The sequence below is a fragment of the Xenopus tropicalis genome, chromosome 8, assembly GCF_000004195.4.
Source record: "Xenopus tropicalis strain Nigerian chromosome 8, UCB_Xtro_10.0, whole genome shotgun sequence".
Lineage (NCBI taxonomy): Eukaryota > Metazoa > Chordata > Amphibia > Anura > Pipidae > Xenopus > Xenopus tropicalis.
In genome coordinates, this window is record NC_030684.2 from 17,988,619 (window position 1) to 17,994,618 (window position 6,000).

Sequence of the window (6,000 nt, forward strand, 5' to 3'; positions counted from 1 at the left end):
CTTGGGTAAACTTGGGGATATTTTTGTAACTTTACTCTACATAAAATGCAGTAAGTGCATTGATTTTGGAGTAGCTAAAGTGACCTATGGGATAAATTGTATGTGCTATTGTGATGGAGTCTCTGTCTTATGTAATGCTGTACATACCGGCACCAAACTGCCCAGTAGCGCCCTGGCATTCATATTTAGGGGATTCACACTGATAAAAGTAATAGTGACACGTTCCTATCAGCTATAAGTATTGGCTCCTGGTTCCAGTGGTACCGTACCCTGTAGGGGCACAGCACTTCCCTTTAGCCCGGCACGTTAGCGGGACTTGAACCTCAGTTTGAGCGCATACCTGCTTTCTCCAGATGGTGGCGCCATTGGGCCGCAGTTGTGTCTCCGGCTCATGTGGAATTGTAGGGGGGTAAAAATGCTGTGTTTGAGCTAAAATACAACATGGTTACGTTAAATGGCCTAAAATGGCACTTTGTATGCCGCACTTCCGCTTATAAATGACCCCTGCGGCATTCTTGGTTTCGCTTGTAGATTTGTTCCACTGTTATTAAGGGGGAAGTTGACCTTTAAATGATTGAATATCAGTGCCTGTATGCGCCTAATAGGATATTGTGGTACAATTGACACACAGACACACACTGTATATCCTGCTGGAGCTTGCACAGTAATATACACCATGCGCTCTAACCTACATGCACAGAATATTCCCTGGCAGGACGTATATGCACAGAATATTCCCTGGCAGGACGTACATGCACAGAATATTCCCTGGCAGGACGTACATGAACAGAATATTCCCGGGCAGGACGTACATGCACAGAATATTCCCTGGCAGGACGTATATGCACAGAATATTCCCTGGCAGGACGTATATGCACAGAATATTCCCTGGCAGGACGTACATGTACAGAGTATTCCCTGGCAGGACGTACATGCGCAGGATGTACATGTGCAGAATGTTCCCTGGAAGGACGTACATGCACAGAATATTCCCTGGAAGGATGTACATGTGCAGAATATTCCCTGGAAGGATGTACATGTGCAGAATATTCCCTGGAAGGACGTACATGCACAGAATATTCCCTGGCAGGACGTACATGCACAGAATATTCCCTGGCAGGACGTACATGCACAGAATATTCCCTGGCAGGACGTACATGCACAGAATATTCCCTGGAAGGACGTACATGCACAGAATATTCCCTGGCAGGACGTACATGCACAGAATATTCCCTGGAAGGATGTACATGCACAGAATATTCCCTGGAAGGACGTACATGCACAGAATATTCCCGCGCAGGACGTACATGCAGAGAATATTCCGGCGCAGGACGTACATGCAGAGAATATTCCGGCGCAGGACGTACATGCAGAGAATATTCCCGCGCAGGACGTACATGCACAGATAGAATGTGTGCGCTGCTGACATGGATACTCCAAAGGGGCACACTTTGCTAACCCGTGGGTTACACTCCCCTCACATTTACTACTTATAGTCGGTTCAGTGTGGCGCTTGCTACTCCTGACGAAGCTGCGTGGGCAGCGATATGTATGGAGTGAGCGGACACCTTCCCCCAGTTATGTTACACCTGCCTCTGAGCTATTGTACTGAGATAATTGTGCCCCCACTTACTGTGGCACTGGGTATTTTTCATGTTTTGTTTGATTCAGTTATAGGGGGGTTTATAAGATGAGTGGTGGGGGCATGTGGCTTTTATTTATTTGATTATTGCAATATTGCAACCGTGTGTAACGGCATGTTCATAGCTGTGATCTTGATTGAGGGTGCGTATATATATGCCCTGATATTTACTTGGTTTGGGGGAGGGATCAGGCGTATTTTTTGTTTTTAATGCAGTCTGTTCCATATATCCTGTGGTTGATATTAATAAAGATTGCCTTTTATTGGAAATATATTTGTGTTGGTGCAAAGCTTTTGTGTGTTTTGTATTTAACCCTTGCCCATATTCTCAACATGATTGACATATATAAGAATATCTTGTATAAACAAGCGATGATGGGGTTCTGAACAGTAGTGAGTACGCAGGTATCTATGGCAGTCTGTCCTGCCCCCAGTTATGAGATAGATGTAGTTTTTTCGTTGGCTCCAACTATCTTACTGCACATACTCCTAAGGTGCATGGTTCTCAGTCCTGCAGGAACTGTACAGCATGTAACGATATGATGAGATGTAAGGATTTTAGGAACCCTGATACTGGGAGATTGCATAAGATTTGGTCCCTTATTACATGTGTTACTGAGGGTGTTATCTGTGCCCTGCAGTGTTGTGAGAAGGCTGATAACTCCTGATAGTTAACGGGGTGGGTCACTTTTACATTAACTTTTAGTATGTTATAGAATGTCCTATTTCAAGCATCTTTGCCCTTGGTCTTCATTAATTATTTTTTAGATTTTTCACACTATTTGCTTTCCACTTCTACATCTTTCCAGCTTTCAAATGGGGGTCACTGACCCCGACAGCCAAATACTTTTACTCTGTGTGTTTACAAATATATTAATATTGTTTTGTTTTATTATTTTACTATTCAGCCTCTCTCCAATTTATATTTCAGTCTTTCATTTGACCCACTGCATAGTTGCTAAGGTAAACAGGACCCTAGCAACCAGATAGCTACTGAAATTCCAAACTAGAGAGCTATTGAAGAAAAATTGCAAATTGCCTCAGAGTATCAATGTCTACATCAGAATAAAAGTTAATTCAAAGTTGAACTACCCCTTTAAGTGCTTACATTACTGAGGGAAAAGAACTGAGCCCCGGTTGTTAAATATCCCTGAAATTGGTCCTGTTGTGTTTGGGAAACTAAGTATCACCCTGCTCTGCCCATAAAATAAGGAGATGGAATGATTATATAGAGTCTGTACAGGTTAGCCCTCGCTGAGTGGGATTGGCGCTGCTCACTATATACTACAGTATCTAAAAACCTTTTTGCCAATCCGGCTACAGTTTGGGGCACTGCTCTTATGAACTTGGTTTCTATATAAACTGCTGGGGGTTAAATGGAGTGATGTTATTTTAATGAAATGTTATAATTTACGTATTATGTGCTGTAATTAGTAGGCCGGCCAGCCACTTTGTTTAATGTTGTTGAAGTACTTTTTTCCACAAGATTCCACCTTTGACCCTTTTCCTGCCAAGGACCAATGTGATACATACTTGCCGAAAAAGGTTTTATCTGCCAAGCACATATTATAGTACATGTATAGGATGCATTATACAGAATGCACAGGACCAAGGGTATTCCGGATAAGGGGTCTTTCCGTAATTTGGATCTCCATACCTTAAGTCTACTAAAAAATCAATAAAACATGAATTAAACCCAGTAGGATTGTTTTGCATCCAATAAGGGATAATTATATCTTGGTTGGGATCAATTACAAGGTACTGTTTTATTATTACAGAGTAAAAGGAAATCAGTTTTAAAATTGTGAATTATTTGATTAAAATGGAGTCTATGGGAGACAGGCTTTCCGTAATTCAGGCTTTTTGGATAATGGGTTTCCGGATAAGGGATTCCATACCTGTACATGTATGCTTAGCAGTAAAGGGTTCTTTCTCTGCACTGGCGGCTTTTGCTGCTGCTGCTGAGAGTCCGGTGCCCCCCTAACCCCCTAACCCTCTAACCAAGGGGGCTGTCAGGTTGATCACCCGCAGTGTCTGCTGTTAATGCTTCCCTTTCTCGTCCCCCAGAGCCGGCCCAATAATATCTTGTCAGGGGACTCTGTTTGCAAAAGCTGAGTTTGCAGGTTAGAAAATTCATTCATTTGGGGTCCGTACATAACACATACGTTGGTAAATCTATGCATATTGGCCATCAAACTGTTCAGTAGACCTTTGGCATTCATATTTTGGGAGAATTGCCTGTGCAAGATAAATGTGGCAAATTGTAACAAAGTGCTCCACGTACTCTGTTTGCCGCCCCCCCTGCTGTTAGTGAGCTGCAGACTTTTTGCGGAAGTACGTGAGGCGGTTTTCTGCAGCGTGCAAAATAGCGCAATGTCCTGGGTAAAGAGGCAAGGGTATATATTGTGAGAATGATTTCCTTCTGCCCCTTTTTTCATTTTTTTCCCTGGTGAAGACCCTTTACTGGGTTGAAACGCGTTGGGCTATATTTCTCATGATGTGATTTTGTATTTAATAAATTTTCTTTTGGCATTTACTTTTTCTGAGTGTGCAGATAATTTTTGCTCTTTTGATTATTTTTGGAGTTACTAAATGGGTTTTCTCCAATGTCTTTGCACCTCCATTATTTATTACAAGAGAAGGTGTGCGCTCTTACACTTTGCAATACTTTTGAAGGGAGGACAGGTGCTCCGGTGCCTGCATATTCTGTACTCTACACAGCTTTCCGTACTGTGTAGGGGAAAGTCCGGTAGAGCCAAAGAGGGATTGGATGGGTGAAGTTAGAACTTCTCCTCCAGCCTATCCAATCCCTGTGTGGCTTTTACTTTCCCCTACATAGTACGGAAAGCTGTGTAGAGTACAGGACATGCAGGCACCGGAGCTCCTGCTCCCCCTTCTGAGGTGTGCAGCTCACTGACAGCAGGGAGGCCCAGCTAATCCAGTAAGTGCAGGGCGCCCGGGCCCCCCTAACACCTAAACAGCCACCAGACCCGGGATTGCCCCCAACTGCACGGCGGCCCTGGGAGCAGGACTGGGTTGGCAGGGCCCGGGTCCACCATGTGTTTTCCGGGGTCCTGCTGATCCAGTCCAACACTGAACGCATGTAAGACATTGTGCAAGATAAATGAGGGAAATTCCAAAAACTGAATGTGCACCTTTCAAAAATACAGGTATAGGACCGGTTATCCAGAATGCTTGGGACCAATGGTATTCCGGATAAGGGGTCTTTCCCTAATTTGGATCTCCATACCTTAAGTCTACTAAAACAATCAATAAAACATTAATTAAACCCAATAGGATTGATTTACATCCAATAAGGATTATTTATATTTTAGTTGGGATCAGTTACAAGGTACTGTTTTATTACTACAGAGAAAAAGGAAATCAGTTTTAAAATTCTGAAGTACAGGTATGGGATCTCTTATCAGGAAACCCGCTATCCAGAAAGCTCCAAATTACGGAATGCACATCTCCCATAGACTCCATTTTAATGAAATAATTCAGAATTTTAAAACCGATTTCCTTTTCCTCTGTAGTAATAAAACAGTACCTTGTAACTGATCCCAACTAAGATATAATGAATCCTTATTGGATGCAAAACAATCCCATAGGGTTTAATTACTGTTTTATTGATTCTTTAAGACTTAAGATATGGAGATCCAAATTACAGATTACAAATTCTGGATAATGGGTCCAATACTTGTATTTGATTAAAATGGAGTCTATGGGAGACGGGCTTTCTGTAATTCAGAGCTTTCTTGATAATGGGTTTCCGGATAAGGGATCCCATACCTGTATATGTTTTTCAACACATGCTCATGTGGTTATGAATTAGGTAAATCTAAGCCATAAAATTAGTATGCACAAGGTGTATTTTGGGGTCTCTAAGTGCCGTGTATTTTGATGAACCTTTGCACATTGGAGATCAATCTGTTCAGTGGCCGAACATCGACTGGCAGTGTTAACCAAGCGCCACATATGCCTTCCCACTAGCGATTTACTTTATTGCTGGGGGGAAGGCATTCAGGGGAGATTTAACCAATTTTTTCCACTTCTTTCTTCACAAACTGCTTTTAATTTCACCTTTTCCCATCAAGCCCAAACCGTAGTCATGCTTTCCGCACTTTTACCTTCCTGTTTCTGTTTATTCACTTAACCCTACCCTTCTTTTGTGCTAGACCCCTGTCCTCCTTATTTCCCTCTTCATCTGAGATTCCCATTGACATGCTAGCTGTTGGCCAGTACGCCATTGCACACTTCCAGGCTATAGTCTCCCAATCATATGCCCCAGTGTATGCAGAGGATCTAAGTAACTGGCCAATTACTTTTTAGGGTGAACTAGATTTCTCCAGAGCCTG